We start from the raw sequence: 17,292 nt of genomic DNA, 5'->3' as shown, positions 1-17,292 counted from the left end.
CAGCCGCTCCGCAGCATGTGGGATCTTCCCGGACCGGGGCACGAACCCGTGTCGCCTGCATTGGCAGGCGGACTCTCAACCACTGCGCCACCAGGGAAGCCCCAGAAGTCAGTTTTGTAGCCAGGTCTGGCATGCAATGTAGATTGCCTTTGTGCCTCTAAAGACAATTGAGATATTCAAATTGGCACTCAAGAGCCTTTCTGGGGCCCCGTGGATGTTTCTTCTCATACTGATGACCCACAGGCTTCCAAGCAATCACTCAAAGGGTCCCTGGGCATTTGGCTCTTAGCCGGGTTAAGAAGAGCCTGTGATTCTGGAAGGTTCTCCTGCATCAGGGACTGGGCTGCCTGCTGGAGTGGCCTGTGGAACTAGAAAGGACCTGGGTCTTGGGTTCAACTCTTAGCTCTCTTACCTACCAGCTATGGGCCTTGGATAAATTTCTTGCAGTCTCAGTTTTCTTACTGTGAGATGGAGATGATAATACATGCTGTATTATATCATGAGGTATACATGAAATAAAAGGCACTGTTTATTGAGTACCCACTGTGTACCAGATCTGCTGAGCCCTTGACATTTGTCAGCTCATATGACTTGTACCTGGCACAAAATCCCCACTATTTGCTGAATGAATGAATAAACACTTCCTCAGAGGGCCAGCTTCACGTGCAGGCCACCTGGGCACTTGCACAGGACCCCACACTTAGTTTAATGCTCTGCTGTTGCCATCTTGAAATGTTTCATACTTTTTGAACAAGGGACCCTGCTTTTTGTTAAGGTAAGAAGTAGATTTATTAATATCCTTTGTTGCAGGAAAATGGGGCACAAGAGGACGGTCAGGTCCCAGGTCTCGGGTGAGTTCCTGGGCCAGGCCACAAAATAAGGGTCCTTGGCTTCACGCAGGGAAAGAGGACCCTGCATTTTGATTTTGCACTGGGTCCTGCAAATCATGTAGCTGGTATTGCCTCTCCATAAACCCTGTGGGACATACCTAGTCTGCATTGTCATACCTATTCTACAGATGCATAAACTGAGGCATAGGGAGGCGAGACTACTTGCACAAAGTTTCCTAGCCTATAAAATGCAGAGCAGGGCCCCAGTGTGGACCTCCACTAAATGCAGTTCATTTCACTGGGGTGGTGGCCCTGTTGCTCTGGCCTCACGCCTGGGCTGGGCCTGGCAGTGGACAGGTTACAAATCCACAAATTAGAGTGGCCTTTCCTCCAGCTCTTAAAAGTCAGGGGTTTGGAGGATCTCACCAGTCTTTGGAAAAACTTCCAGTTTCTGACAAAGCAGTAAAAATGGCCTTCAGTCCGCCCACTCTCTTTCTGTCTTGTTCTGGAAGATGAGTGAGAGGTAAATGGTGGAGAAACAAGGAAGATGAACAAATGTCATGGAAAGTCAACAACATCTCCCTCACCAGTGTGGTCGAGGGGAGGAGGACACAGAAAAAGAAAACCCCCCACCCCAGGCCTGGGGTCTCTGGATGGCTGTGTCCACAGCTCTCCAAACAGCGCTGAAAATGAAAACTGTGGGACAAGCTGGTCCCCACTGCCTAGAACAAAGGGAGGCTGGTGTGTCTTAGTCACTGCTAATTTCTGGCAAATTACTGGCCTTGGGAGCAGGACTGCTTGTAAAGTTCTCAGCTGCTCTAAGCTGAAGGCAATGTATTCAAAGGGAAATAAGGGCCACATCTGCTGAGGTGATGGGGAGACAGGGAGCCTCTTACAAGCTCATAAAGACGGTGCTGGAACCTTAGATGCGCCTGCAACAGGCCTGGCACTCTCCTCAGCCCAGTTTTTATTCTTTTGGATTGGTTTGCAGAAGGATGCTCAGAAGGGTTTATGAGAACCTGGGGCTGTGTGTATGGGTTCTTTAAAAAATAATAAAGTCCTCTACTACTCCCATGGCTGAGTGCATGTGATGAGGGAGTCGTGGGTGGGAGGAAATTGCAACTGGTTTTTTTCAGCCTGAGAGGGAGGGTGTTGGAACAGGTTCTGAAGGAGAGGAAATGCTCCGTTGTCTCTTAATTCCAATGCTGCTGGATTCACACACAACACTCCAGCAGCTCAGGTTGTAGGTGAGCGTTCAGGTTCACCAGCGTTCAGGAGCTTCAGGTTCCAGTTCTCAGGGCTGGAAACCCTGCGAGGGTAAAAGGAGAGAAGGAAGAGGAGATAATGCCTTTGCCTCCTTGGGCCTCAGTTTACCCTTCTGTAAAATGGGATCTGGGAGCCCAGACTAGAATGGAGCTTGAACATTCTGGATTATGAACCTAGAGAAAAGGGGCAGGCAGGAAGAGGAGGTTATTCATGAGCCCTAATATGTACATAGAACTTTACAGTTTATGAGCCTCTTTAAAGACATTGTCCATTTCTTCTTCTTCATTATCATCCTAGCAGACATACAGAAAAGGACATAAGCAAATGCAAAGTGTCATGGGTATTCTAATTGGAATAAATTCTAAAGCAACCACCCATCTAGTGAACAACCCAGATCAAGACAGAATGAGTGACAGAATGATGCCAGCAACACTAAGTGATCTTTCCCACTCACATCCCCTCCCATATACTACAGGCACTCATAGCTTTGCTTTTATGAAAATCATTTCTTTTTCTTTCTCTTTTGTTTTAGTTTTGCCACCGTGTATACATTCCTCAATGATAAAGTTTAGCCTTACCTGTTTTTGAACCGTATATAAATGGATTCATACAGGACATGTTATCTGTGTCAGCTTCTTTTACTCAAAATCATGATTGTAACACTGGCCCATTTTTCCAGATGAAAAAAGGGAGCCTCGGAGAAGTTAAGTGACACATCAAAGGTCACATAACTAGTCCTGGCAAAGCTGGGCATGAAGCCACATCACCTGGTTACTCCGTTACCCAGATCAATCCGCTGGGGTTGCTAACGTCCGTTTCCAGCAATAGGGCAGAGTAGGTAATCCGAGAACAGAAGAGACGCCCTTACGGCTGAGCCAAGGTCACGGGCCCTAGAGAAGGAGCATCTGTGCTCTGCTCTTCTCTGGTGGGATCCCGTGCCTGGAGTAATTCTCCCATTGAGAGTATAAACAGCGAGGGAGAGAGAATTCCCCCAAAGGAAATGGGGGTGCTATTAGGAAGGGGTGACGCCAGACAGCCAACAACAACATGTGTCTTCTCCTTCTTTCTTTCCTAAATATAGCTCAATCCTTTAAAATTGTTCCTGTTTCACTTTTTTTTTCTCTATTGAAGCTTAGTTGATTTACAATGTTGTGTTAGTTTCAGGTGTACAGCAAAGTGATTCAGTTATTTTTATATATTTATATTCTTTTTCAGATTCTTTTCCATTATAGGTTATTACAGGATATTGAATATAGTTCTCTGTGCTGTACAGTAAACCCTTGTTTATCTGTTTTATACTCAGTAGTGTGTATCTGTTAAGCCCAAACTCCTAATTTATCCCTCCCCGCCCCTTTCCACTTTGGTAACCATAAATTTGTTTCTGTGTCTGTGAGTCTCTTTCTGTTTTGTAAACAAGTTCATTTGTAGCTTTTTAAAAAAAAGATTCTACATATAAGTGATATCATATGATATTTGTCTTTCTCTGCTCCACTTCTTAATATATGAGTTAGGACAATTTATCAAAATAAACCCCTAAGTACCAGCGGGCAACAGTGAGCAATCTAAGCTAATGGAAACATAGATTTTTCTGAATTTCTTCTTCAAGAAAGGCTTGCATTTTCTCCTCATAGGCTTTGGTTCCTGAGGCTGACACAAACGTAACATAAAATTGAGGCATTTTACAACACCCGGATGCCCACAGGATTACATTTCCCAGCCCCTGCCTGGGCAGTTGTTCTTTCATGTTACCCCTGCCTTTGCTTGGTCCTTCAGGGTCATGCCCGATACCACTAAAGTCTTGAGAAATGTCCTCAGTTTCCAGCAGTGGCATAAAATGTTTCCTCATATTGTCTTAAGTGGGGCTCCTGGTGAGTCAGTTATATCTTAGACTGCAGAGAGGCTCCTGGGTTTTCGGAAGATATTTGCAGCTGGGATGAGACTTTGGGAAAGGGGGGATTCTTGGCTGGAGAGGGGAGATGGTGAGGGAGGAGAAATGAATATCTGAAGAAATTGGGCTGTGGGTATTCGGGCATGGAAATGGGGGCAGGGCAGCTTAGAAACACAATACAGGGGTCACAGTGCTCGGGGAGGGAGTGTCAGGTGAAGACAGGGCCCTTGCACAGACCCTGGCCTGGGACGGCTCCTTCGAGGTGCTCATGACTGAGGCCCTTGATCCCTTCCAGGAAAGCACAGAACTATCTCCAGGAAGTCCCCAGCCTTGGGCAGAGGCATGAGCACTGGTCCAGGAGTCTGGAAGCACTCAGGATGTGCCCGGTCCTGTTGCACGCACGCTCCCGTGTTAATTCATTTGAGACTTACAAGGACCCTACACTTTTTACTGGCATCATTACTTTATCATAAAAGGGAACGTTACTGTTCCCTTTTGACAGACGAGGAAAATGAGGCACTGTGAAGTTAAATAACATGCTTGAGTAAACTAGTGGTGGAGCCAGGATTTGAACCTTGGTATCTGACTTGATTTTTTTTTAAATCTTAAAAAAATGAGGGGATGGGACCGGGAGACATCCGTCGTCCCTCCCGGTCCACCATCACAATGGCTGATGGTCTTGTCTGCTAACTTTATTGTGGAGTCTGGGGTCACACAGTGCAACAGGACAAACCTTACGAAAAACAAGCAGCTTCGTAAAAGATGAGGCTGTCGGGCTAACCCGATTTCCTTCCTTGAGATCATGAGATTATAAGAGAACAGACGGGCTGGGGACACATCTTGCCCGTGGTTTGCGGAGAGCAGCCGTGAGCCAGCGGTCCCTTGAAGCTCCTCTGTGCTCTGGGTCTCTCTGAACGAATCCTGCCCTGCCTCACTCGTGCAGCTAATGCTGGATGGGGGGTCCTCACCTCCTCTGACCGCCCCACCTGCTACGCCAGCATGGTGCCAACTTGTACTCACAACCAGAAACGCCAGTGGGGGGGACTGAAGCTGGGCCCCTCTCATCCTTTCTCTGTGGGGTAACACTGGGTTGTCATAAAGTGGGGTCCACCTAGATAGAGTGGGGAATCTAAGGCTTTCATTGGCCTGACTTGCTTGGGTGCCCGCTTAAGCAGAGAAGCAAAGATAAGCCACAGGGGGTGGCCTTTAAGAGTCACCAGGTCGTTGTTAGAAACAAACTGGTCCTGAGAGTCAGAGGGGAGAGACTTCCCCCCAGCTCTGGGGGGAAGCTCTGAGTGACAGTATCGGGGAACCCCTGCTACCCACTCCCTGGACAGATGAGCAACCAGTCTTGGAGCAACTTGCCCAAGTTCACAGTGAGTGGTGGTGGAACTAAGATTCAAACGGGATCTCTCAAGGCCAAGTCTGGGGCCCCAGCCACTTAACCTTTTCTGCCTTCACATCTGGTACCAGCTCAGGAAACCATATGCTCCGGTCACATGGGCTCGACACCCAGGAGGCCCCACTGCGCTGCCAACAAACACGTGGCCATGAGTTTGTCCCGTCTCTAAGGGGACCTCCAGTGATGACTCACCACCTGCATTCTCTGGGTTCTTGGAGCTCCTCCATCCAGAAACAGAGAGTCTAGGAGTAACATGGCTGGCAGCTCTTGGAGTCGCTCCAGGCCAGGAGGGACACAGCCCATCACGGGCCACCTTGGCAGCCTGTGCTGTCTCTCTGGGGAGTGGCTTGATCTCGTGCTCTGCACTCTGTCTCTCCCAGTCCCCAGACACAGCGATACCACCAACCAACATTCATTACCCCTCACAGCAGTCTAGTGAGGTTGATACATTACTGCACAACAGCATTTTACCGATGAGGAAACTGAGGCATAGGAAGGCTAATACCCTGCCTGTACTGGTTAAGTACAACTAGTCAGTGGGAAAGCCAGGATGGCAAACCCAGACAGCCTGGCTCCCAAGTCCATGCGCCCAATCACTGCACCCAGGTTATCCCTCCCTTCTCCTTTCTGGGGGAAATTCACTCAGCATCTCCTTTAGGAAGCTCCCCTCCTCGATTCCATGAGGTGGGGGGAAGGGAGGGGCTGGCTGTCAGCCACCATGCCCTACCCGCAGGGCGGACCCAATGCCCAACCCGGGTCAATCAGATTCTCTAGGCACAGGACTCTTTGGCTGAGTGACAAAGACGCCTCGAGTCATCCTCACAGTGATGGCCCCCAAAAGCTCCCTTCTGACTGAGTTCTCTGGACCTGCCTTTGTTTCTTCAGCGTTTCTTTCACCACTGTGAGCTGTCCAGTTTCCTTCCAATAAATAACATTTTTTCCCCTGCTTGTTAGCCAGAATTAGGTTCTACAGTTCAAGAACCCTACGGGTATAACCACTGCAGAAATGATTTTCTTTTCATTCCGTATACATTTAGTAGGTGCCCACACAGGCCTGCATTCAAATGTGAGCTCTGTACTTACTAGCTGTGTGATCCCGAGGAAGGGACTTCTCCAATCTGATCCTCACCCCTCTCATCTGATAAAGGAGGACATTGCCTTGTAGAACAATTATACGGACAACATTCCAAGAAGAGGAAAACCCAGATGCAAAGGACGGGAAGTGAGCGAGTGTTTGCCTTTGACCACAGTGGCATGTGGCATTAATGGCCCTGTTCTACACCTCTCCCTGTGTCCATGCCCTTTGTCATGTGGCTTTGCAGTACCCTCCTTATTGTGGGTGGGAGGTACTTCCCTACCTCTTTACTCTGGGCTCGACTATGTGCTTTGGCCAATGGGATGATAGCAGATATGGCTCAAGCAGACGTTTGATAAGGGCTTGCAGGACTGATTTTCTTCCTCGTGCTGCTACCATCACCTTCAGATGGACATACCCAGGTGAACCCACTGGCCTCGGGTGGAGGATGAGAGACACATGGAGCACAGCCATCCCCAGCTGAGCCTAGCCTAGACCCACGAGCTGCAGACTCATAAATTGGCCCAGCCAAGACCAGCAGAGCCAGTCAAGTTCAGCCTGGGTCAGCCACCCCCCAGCTGACTCACAGACGTGTAAAAAAATCATTCATGATTGTTATCTTAAATGACTGAGATTTGGGATGTTTTGTTACGTGTCAATAATTAACTGATACATAAACTGGTACCCAGAAGTGGACATAAAACATATGTAACATTGGTTTTTGGGACTGGGTGGCGGCAATGAGTAAACTATTAGGGAAGGCTGAAAAAAAAGTAAGGAAATTGCTCTTGGAGGCTGGAAAAATGGCAATCCACATTATGTAATGCTGAATCCTTTAGGAAAACTGTTAGTAACTTGGGAGATAAAAAGTGCATCTAATGAACTCTTGGACTTAGGCAAAGAGATTTCTCAGCAGAGTATTGAAAGCATCAGTTGGCTTTTATGACTGTGTTTGATAAGGTACTACAAAAAAGAGACAAGTTCATAAAATAACTGCCTAGTTTGCAAGTAGTATTAGAAGGATGGTAGAGAAGGTAGAATCTGTTCTGTTGCTGTGGCTTCTGGCACATGCAGTAGGATGGAATCAAAGACAAAGGGAACCCACAAAGTTTTTAGACAGAGTTATATTGACAAAACGACTCGTAGCCTGAATTAAAAGAGATGGAAATTGTTCAAAATATAAAAAGACCTCTGGGTAGGAAGCAGTTTCAAAAGATTGCTTAAAGGCTGTATTTTATAATGCCTTCAGAAGTAGCCAGGGGTGGTGATAGAAAAGGAAGGACATCTCAGAGGCTGGAGCAAGAGCCGTAGAGAACAATGGGGAGAGAACCTTTCTTAGAATGCAGATCTTGGAGCCTTTCCGCCGGAACCGCCATCTTCCAGTAATTTGTCAAAATGACCAACGCAAAGGGAAAGAGGAGGGACACCTGCTACATGTTCTCTAGGCCTTTTAGAAAACATGGAGTTGTTCCTTTGGCCACATACATGTGAATCTACAAGAAAGGTGATATTGTATGTATCAAGGGAATGGGCGCTTTTCAAAAAGGAATGCCCCACAGATGTTGTCATGGCAAAACTGGAAGAGTCTACAGTGTCATGCAGCATGGTGTTGGCACTGTTGTAAACAAGCAAGTTAAGGGCAAGATTCTTGCCAAGAGAATTAATGTGCATATTGAGCTTTTGAGCGCTCTAAGACCCGAGATAGCTTCCTGAAATGGGCGAAGGAAAATGATCAGAAAAAGAAGGAAGCCAAAGAGAAAGGTACTTGGCTTCAGCTGAAGCACCAGCAAGCTCCACCCAGAGAAGCACACTTCGTGAGAACCAATGGAAAGGAGCCTGAACTGTTGGAGCCCATTCCCTACGAACTCATGGCATGATGGATGTAAAGAAAATAAGGAACCTGGACTGCACAAGTGTTTCTCTTAATTGAGTAGAAGTGTGTCCCCTCCCCCAAAGAACTATTTAAAGCACATTTTAATTGTGTCCAGATTCAGTGGATGATGTCTTTACTTTTCAAACTTAGTAGTTTTTCTTCCTGAAAGGTGTGAGGTAGTTTGCTGGTTAATAAACTGCCAATTATAATTTATATATATATTAAAAAAAGAATGCAGATCTCGGAGCTAATCAAGGAATGTTACCTATCCCCAAGGTTGTGGTAGCTGGAAACGTTTTCCCAGCAGGATTTCAGAATTGCTATGGACCAGTGACTGGTATGGACCTCCTTCTTCCCCTGTTTGAATAGGAATGTTTATTGCAGATGTCCTGTCCCTAGCTTACCATTATATGTTGGAGGTATGGGAGATGGATAACTTGCCCAGAGGTCTTGGATCAAAAGGAGCTGTATCTGGACCTGATGTAGATCATGAGAAAGTAGATTTTGAGCTTGATGCCACCGGCTGTTTCTCAGTCTTGCAATGGGAGTGATTGATTTTTGCATGTGGGAAGGATCTGAATAATTGAGGTTGAGTGTAGGGTGCAATCGATTGATTGCCTTAATGGACCCAATTCTTCACCCCTGCTGTATCCACATCATTTGCCATGTAAATTGGCAGTGCCCTCTTACTGTGGGGAGGAAGCACTTCCCTACCCCTTGACTCTGGGCTCCAATATGACTTGCTTTGGCCAATGGGATATTAGCAGAGCTGACACAAGCAGAGTCTTGACAAATGCTTACATGATGGGGTTCGCCCCCTTGCACCTCTGACATCACCATCAGAAGGCTGTGCTCAGGCCAGCCTAGTGATCCATGGAGGAGGATGAAAGACACATGTGGCAGAGCCTCTCCCAAGCTGGGCAACTGCAGACTTACGTGTGAGTTCACTCAAGACCCACAGAACCATCCAGCCAACTCCAGTCAATCCACAGAGGCATGAAAAATAATATGATTGCTGTTTAGAGCTTCAGAGATTTGCAGCGATATTTTTATGCAGCAGTAGATATCTGATATAGCAACAAAGTGGAGTTTATCTCCACGGGAGGCTGCTAGCCACACATGAAGACCAAATGAACCCCTTCCCTCGTAAGACTTCTCCAATACTAATCATGATATCAATAACAAAAGCTATCACTTACTGAACTCTTATTTCCAGTTCCTGTGAGAAGGGCTATATGCATCATCTCGCTGAATTCTTACAACAGCCCTGAGGGTTGGTTATGATTATTTCCATTTTATAGATTAAAAAAAACCAAAAAACCCCCCGAGGCTCAGAGAGTTTAAGAAAACAGGCTGAGGTCACACAGATAGTAAGTAGCACAGTTTGGATTCAACCTCAAGCTGGTCTAACTCCAAAAGCTATGCCACCTAGTCAGGCATAGACACTGTAGTGAATGGGGTTGGTTTCAGGCCTCTATTCTCCAGGCTGCCCTATGGATCACACAGCATTTGTTCGTTTTGTTTTCCCAACAGACTTTAATGTAAGAAATTATTTGAACAGGTGTTGGAGAACTGGAGAAGTGAAACGGGGGATATGAGCGTAACACAGAGGTAGAAGCCACAGCTGTCGTCACCCCTAAATCAGGGGACAGAGGGAAGAGGTGGAGTTATCAGAACTTTGCAGCTGGGACTCCATTTACTGGGGAGGAGTCCTGTCTGGCAGGTACTGGTGCCTCTGATGGGCAGAGCTCATTTCTGACATGTGAACAATGTCAAGGGCGTCAAGGAACATAGCTGGCCGGTTGGGGAAGGACTGGGTTATCCAGTCTGGAACCCACTTTGTTCCAGACATAAAGAAGACACCCAAGGAGAAGGAATGACACCGGGGAGAAGATGGGGCTTGGATTAGGCATCAGAAGATGGGGATAACTGAAGAAGACATCTAAGGGAAGGAGTCACTCACCCAAGGTCCTGGGGCTAGGATGGGGGCAGGGCTGAGACTGAACACAGATCCAGGTGTACACACTTCCCACACTGCCCTGGGGAGGGACGCACCCTTGGAACTTCCTGCCAAGGCTCCAAGCATGGGCTTGTCCACCCTCTGACATGATGATAGTGGTCATGTGTGCTGGGGAGGGCAAGTGACAGTGGCCCTCTGAGTTGGAGTATGGGGGCCACAAGCATGGCCTTTGCAGCCAGATGGTCTGGGACCTAATCCTCCCCTCTGCCACCTAGTAGCCATGTGACCTCAGGCAAGTCACTTAACCTCTTTTATTTTTAAACTTTTTATGTCAAGAGAATTTTAGATTTACAAAAGACTTGCAAAGAGAGTTCCCACATACTCTTCACCCAGCTGCCCCTGATGTTAACATCTTACATTCATCCCAAGGAAGAAAGGAACACTGGTACATTACTGTTAACTGAACTCCAGACTTTATTCAGATAGCTCCAGTTTTTCCACCAATGTCCTTTCTCTGTTCTGGGACCTAATCCAGGATACCATGTCACACTTAGACTTCTCCTCTCTTTGCTTCAGTTTCCTCATCTGTAAAATGGGGTCATGGTCATGATGGCACCTATTCCCTTGTCCTCTTGTGAGGATCAAGTGATGGGTCACTGATGCATAGCACTTAGGTGGTGCCTGGGAACTGCTGTATAAGTGTAGGTCATGATTATAACGCTTGAGACCAGTGACACCTTTTCCTGCCTTCTGGGAGCGTACCCTGGAATGCCAGCCGGAGCCCCTACCACTCACTCAGGACTCAGGTTCCTTTGGAAACCCCTGGCAGTTAGGTGGGTGACAGCAAATCCCAGATACAATCACTGAGACCCAAGTGGTGTAAATCCACACCATCCAAATCCAGCAACTGCACTCTTCAGCCCGAGCTCACTGCCCCGCAATGATCAATTCTGTAGGAATTTCACAGGTTCAGCATTTGAGGCGTCCCACACATACTGTGGGAAGAGGGATCGGGACACAGAGCTGTCTCAGAAATAGGAGAAAGAGGAGCAAAAATAGGAACCCAGGGATAGGGTGGGGAGCAGAGCATCATCTGGGCCAGCCTGAGACCCTCCTTTCCAAGTCACAATGCCACCCGCTAGCCCTCGCTGAGTGCCCGGTGCTGGCCAGGCTCTGGGAGGACAGCATGACAGCGGGCGCACATGAAGGTGCCGTCCGAGGCCACCTTCTGGGAGCCTCCCGCTGCCTCTGGGTTCCGGAGGCATCCTCCAGGGAAGGCCCTGATGGCCTGGTTGGGCATTTCTGCAGAAGCATCAGCTGGGTAGAAGTAAAGGGGCGGGGAGGGGAGCAGAGAGGAGATAACGCGTGGCCAAGGCAAGGGGCGATGTGGCGGACTGGAGGGAGAAGCGGGCGTATGCGATTCCCCGTGAGCTAGGCTGTATGTTCAAATGTGGACAAGTGTTTGCCCAGGGGCACCAAGCCTGAGGGGAGCCCAGCAGGAGAACAGCGTGGAGAGGGCTCGGCCTGCCCGGGAAATTGTTGCTTGGCTCTGCATTATGCTGGGAAAAATAGGGAGTCTGGGTTTGTGACGACCAAGGGAAGAAGACCGGAAGCTGCCATGCATCACGCCTGCTGTGGGCCCTGAGGCTGACCTCCGCTGTCAGCCACCCTCCCTTCTAGCTACCCCAGAGTAGGGGTTACAGAGGCTCAGAGAAATTAGCTGATTTGCCCACGGACACATGGCTACTAGTTGGGAGGGGTGGGTGTCTCATACAGTGTCCTGCTCTGAGGAGGGTGAGCTGCTTAGGACTCTCGGGGGGTGGAGGTAGGGGACTTCTGCACCAGGCTGGCCTCCCAGCTCGCAGCTCCACCTGCTGTCATTCCTGGCTCTGATGCAGCTCATGGGCTCTGGAGCTCATGCCTAGCCGTGGAGGCAGCTGGGAAAGTCAACCCACGGCCTTGGGGGCTTTAAGACAAGCACCAAAAAAATACTAGGAGGGCAGAGAGAAGCCAGCACTTCATTTAAACTGCAGTGGCTGTGTAGAGGCACATTCAGGCAAAACTTCAAAGAACTAGACTGAGAAAGGTCTTGAGGAACAGGAAACAGGCTAACAGGTAGAGGGAAGAGCAATGGTGTTTGCTGCCGATTGCACTGATGGCCCCAGGGACTGGCCCACGCTCTTTGCCATGAGATCTTGCAGCTCCTTCCCACCTCCGATCTGGGATGCCCTTGGTACTTGCTTTGGCTGATAGAATGCAGCAGAAGTGTGCCAGTCCTGAGCCCAAGCCATAAGAGGACTCGCATGCTGCCACCCACTCTCTTGGACTCCAGCCTCCTCCGTGGGAATAGCCTGGGCTAGCCTCTTGGGGGATGAGACACCTCATGGAGCAGAGGCAAGTCACCCAGTTGTCCCAGATGAGGCCCTGGCGTGTGAAAGAGCCCAGCCCACAGCTCTTCTGCCTGCTGACACATGAGTGAGACAGTTAAGACAAAAGAACTGCCTCGCTGACCCCCAGACTCGGAGGCTAAACAAATGCATACTCGTAAGCATGGGTTTTGTGGTCTGTTACACAGCATTACTGTGAAATAGAGAACTGATACAGTGTTCAATACAGGGAATGGGAAGACAAGGCTTGGAGGTGGGAGAGTGTGGGGTACCTTGGGATGGTGAGCAGTCCAGAATTTCTGTTTCAAAGGGAGGGCTGGAGGTAGCCCCAAAGTATTATCCAGCCAGGGGCCCTGGAACCTCCAGGGCAGCTGACCTGGCCAGCTGTTGAATGATGGATCAAGTGACTATCTGATTGCCTGGCTGACTGGCCACCAGCCTGACTGCTATCTGATGAGCTGACCAGTTGAATGCCTGCCAGGTTCACAGACAAATAGGCCAGCCTGATGGGATGTTTCCTCAGCCTGCTTTTTCTTATTGATATTTGCCAGTGGCCAGGCCTTTGGAACACCTATCACAAGACTGCTTCCTGGCAGATCCTGCTCACTGGTGACTTTTGCACCTCCCTTGTGCCCTCTATTATGGACTGAATGTTTGTGTCCCCTTCAGATTCATGCACTGGAATCCTAACCCCCAATGTGATGGTGTTAGGAGGTGGAGGCCTTTGGGAAGTGATTAGGTCATGAGGGTGGAGCCCTCATGAATGGGATTAGTGCCCTTTTAAAAGAGGCCCAAAGAGCTCTCTCCCCATCTCTGCCACATAGGAATACAATGAGAACTTGGCTGTCTGCAACCCAGAAGAGGGCCCTCACCAGAACCCAACCATGCTGGCACCCTGATCTCAGACTTCCAGCCTCTAGGACTGTGAGAAATAAATGTCTCTCGTCTATAAGTCACCTGGTCTGTGGCATTCTCTTACACAGCCTGAGTGAACTAACACACCTTCTGAGCATTCACTGCATCGATGGCCACATGGCGTTGGTCATGTCTACTGTTCTAGTTGTTAGAGGGGAGGAGGCCTTACAGGAGATGCTGATGACGCAGGGGGGTAGAGTTAGGACAAGTAAGGTCGAGGGGGTCTTAGATGTGCCCCCCTCCTCTGCTGGTGCTGGAGCTGAAATGTGTCCCTGAAACCCTCTAGTCTGACCTCTTATTATGGAATAGGGAGCCTGAGACAGAGAAGGCAAACAGCTTGTCCTTGGTCACACAGCAAGTTCACAGCAGGGCTCAGACTGGAACCCCATGCCAATGGTCCCACCACACTGCCCAGCACTGCCTTGCCTCCCCATAATCTCCCCTTGCTGCCAGAGCCAAGCTCCCCCTTCACCCCTTCTTCTGCCCCTCTCTGAGGGGGAGGGGAGTAGAGCCACACAGAACAATCTGGCATCATGGCTGGGTGGATGGATGGTCAGCCCCTCATGCCAGCTCAGGACCCCCGAGTGCCCCTCCCTGTAACTACAGTCATCAGTCATTCTCCTTGCCCTTTTCCTGTACCTGGTCTCTCCCCATCAACCCCCACTTCTGTCTGGGGGCTGCTCAGAAGGCCTGGGGGCAGGGTTCCCAGCCTGCCCCTCAGAGAAGAAAGGGGGACCTTCCAGCCTGTCCTGCCCCTTTCCTTTTTGTTAAAGAGTCCCTAGTCAGCTAGGTTCACAGCAAGGGCACAGTGATGGGGGTGAGGGCAGTGGAGGTTGTGGGCATCGGGTGGTGGAGAAGGAGACCTGTGGGTGTGGAAAGAGCCTGAGCTGGGAGTCTGGAGAGCCATCCTCAGTCCTTGCACTGCCTCAAGAGGGCTCAGTATCTTCATTTATCAAGTGGGGGGTGAGGAGTCTAAGGGAACTCTGAGATCCTGTCCAGATCCCCAGCCTGCAGTTTTTGTGTTACCCCCGAAGATCTGCATCTGAGAAGGGAAGGAGGCTACCTGTGTGTGTGTCGGGGGCGGTGGGGGGGGGGCGCTTACTGCATGCCAGGAGTCCTTTGAACCTGCCGTGTGGGTGTGACCCCCAGGACCTTGAGGGAGGCCCAGAGAGGCTCCAAGACCATGTCTAAGTTCCATAGCTGTTAAGAGGCCAAGGTCATTCTGGGACTGGAACCCACGTCTCAGGCCCTGTGAGGGTGCTCTGTGTGACAGAGACAGAGGCCCAGCTCACCTGCACACCTTTGGCAAAAGCACAGGTAGGAAGTAGGTGGGAAGTGGGCTAGTTCAGGCCTAGGCTAGAGGGCCAGCCCCCATGGGAGGGGCTGGAAGGGAGGGACCTACTGCCTCTGCCCCGAATGTGCAGTTTGGTGGGGGCATGGGTAGTCCTAGGCCTCTGCCCTGTTTCTGAGGAGAGCAAGGAAACGCTCCGTGTGTCCTGACTCTGTGGCTCCAGCTGGAAGTGTGTTTTTGCAAGGCAGCCTCTCCCTTCCCCACCCTTCCCCCCACCCAAGCAGTCCCTCTATCCCAGGACTCCCCATGCCCAGGTTGGTCCCTCTGGCTGGGGACCTGTGTGAACCATAGAGCACCAGCCTTGGCGTCAGGCAGTCCAGAGTCAGGTCCTGGCTTTCTGCCACTGCACCTTTCCATCCCTCAGTTTTCTCATCTGTAAAATGGGGATCACGACAGGGATTACCTCATAGGGTTGGGGGAGGGATAGGGCCCTTGTGTGCCAGTACATGTAGTTGGGATTCCTGGGGCAGAGATAGGATGGAGGGGCCCACAGGTGTCTCACCCCCTCCTTCGAGAAGTAAAAGCTGCTTTGGTTTCCATCCTCAACTCCCCCTGCTCTCTCTCCCTCGGGCCATTTGAATGGTCTTTTTTAAAAAGCACAGGGATTTCTGAGGCGAAGGCAAGTCCTGGGCAGCTCCTGGCTGCCTATGCCACATTTTGGACTCAAACCTGTAATTCATCACGTGTCTAGAGCAAGTCGTAGGTATCCGAATCTCACACCTCACATTCTCATCTCAGCCTCCTCCCTCCGGGCACCAGGCTGTTTCTCCGGAGGGCCGGGCTAGTGCCTCTTCCCTTCCTGACTCTCCTAGGATTTGCGCGCCCGCAGACTCGAAGACACTTGCGCTGCCCCAGGGGGTGATGGAGTAGGGGTGTTTGGAACCCTCTCCCCGCGCTCCCCCATGAGCTTAGAGCTTGGTAAAGGCAGCAGCCAGCAGCTGCCAGTCCCCGGGTCTGCTCAGGGAGGGACCCGGGCTCCTGGCTCAGTCCTTAGCTCCCCCAATTCGCGCCCCACCCCCTCCCCAGACCCTTGATTCCTTCTGCGGAAAACCCCCAGCCGGGAAAAGCACTGCCCTGGAGCGGGTTTTGGAGTGTCAGGTAGAGCAGCCAATGACGTTGGAGGCCAAGCATTACATCATCACTGTGGGCTCCCATTGGTTGGGGACACGGCCTTCCCGGTGCTTACCCCCGCGCTTGACAATGGGCATCTCTGTGCCCCAGGCTCCCAAAGGTCTAGTGCTGGGTTTGCAGAAGGGCCGGACGAACCGGAGGTCCAGGCTCTGCCACTGATAAGGAGTGAGGCGCTGTGTCTCCAGGCGTCAGCTTCCTCACGTGCAAGAGGAGAGAGTTTCTGCTTTAACATCCTCGCCCACTGCCACCATTCTAGAGAATTCCCCAGGACCAGGCTCTGACCCAGTTCCTCCACACCACATCCACCGGCTTGAAGTTCCTCCCCGCGGGGCCAGGAGCCCTGGGGGGACGAGGATCTCGTCTGGCCCACTCTCCTTTTCATCCCCAGAGCCGGGCAGGACGTGGACATGTATAATTATGGTTAGCGTTAGCTGAGTGTTTTCCTAAAAGGCAGACATTGTGCTAAGCTTTATATATCATTTTATTCATATTATAAACATTAACTCCCCACTGACATTGAGGCTGGGTAAGGACAATGATTGCCCAAGGTCATGAGACTGGTGAGTGGGAAAGCCAGGCTTCGCGCCCAGGCAGGCTGGCTCCAGAGCCCGTAATCCCAAAGCCATGGGAATGAAGGACCAACCCTCACCGCTGTGCCTGGTTTAAGCTCCCCTGCCTGACAGGCAGTCCTTGGCAGGAGCCTTCCCTGGACTGGCTTCTCAGGGCAGGGCTATTCTGCTGAACTGTTGTCAGTGAGCTTGGGTGTTGCTGGGGAAAAGCTGTTGCTGGGATTTGAGGAGTTCGGTCCTGAGCTGTCAGAAAGGATTTTAGCTCTTGTGCCACCCCAGGGATGGTGGCACATAAATCACAGCAGACTGGCTCCTGGCATGTCACCTGTGGCATTTGATGCCAGCATGGCTGCCTCCTCTGTCTCCCCATCTGTCTTGGCTCTTGTTTGAACTCTACACAGATTCTCTGAGTGATCCTGAGAAAACTGTCCTGACTGTCTAGGCCTGACATCTGCTAACCTGTACCAGGAAAGGGCGGAGATGGATAATCTCACACCCAGGAAACCTGTGGGGCCCTACCTGTGCCCTCCACCTGAGCTCATCTGGCCTGTGCCCTATGGTTTTTGAGCCGAGGTGCAGTTTTGGGGGTGCAGGACCAGGGAGAGGCTGCAGGTGTCTGAATGCATTTTTTTTTTTTTTTTTTTT

The 17,292-nt window shown here is 50.3% G+C and overlaps 1 pseudogene; it reads left to right on the top strand.

Annotated features, from left to right (window-relative positions):
* The first annotated feature begins 7,853 nt into the window (after nt 1-7,853).
* On the top strand, nt 7,854-8,338 carry LOC112393917 (60S ribosomal protein L21 pseudogene; annotated as a pseudogene).
* Nucleotides 8,339-17,292: the final 8,954 nt, after the last annotated feature.

This window comes from Neophocaena asiaeorientalis, unplaced genomic scaffold, assembly GCF_003031525.2.
Source record: "Neophocaena asiaeorientalis asiaeorientalis breed wild unplaced genomic scaffold, Neophocaena_asiaeorientalis_V1.1 scaffold152, whole genome shotgun sequence".
NCBI lineage: Eukaryota > Metazoa > Chordata > Mammalia > Artiodactyla > Phocoenidae > Neophocaena > Neophocaena asiaeorientalis.
The sequence above is the reverse complement of the archived record's forward strand: the minus strand, read 5'-3'. Positions and strand labels throughout refer to the sequence as shown.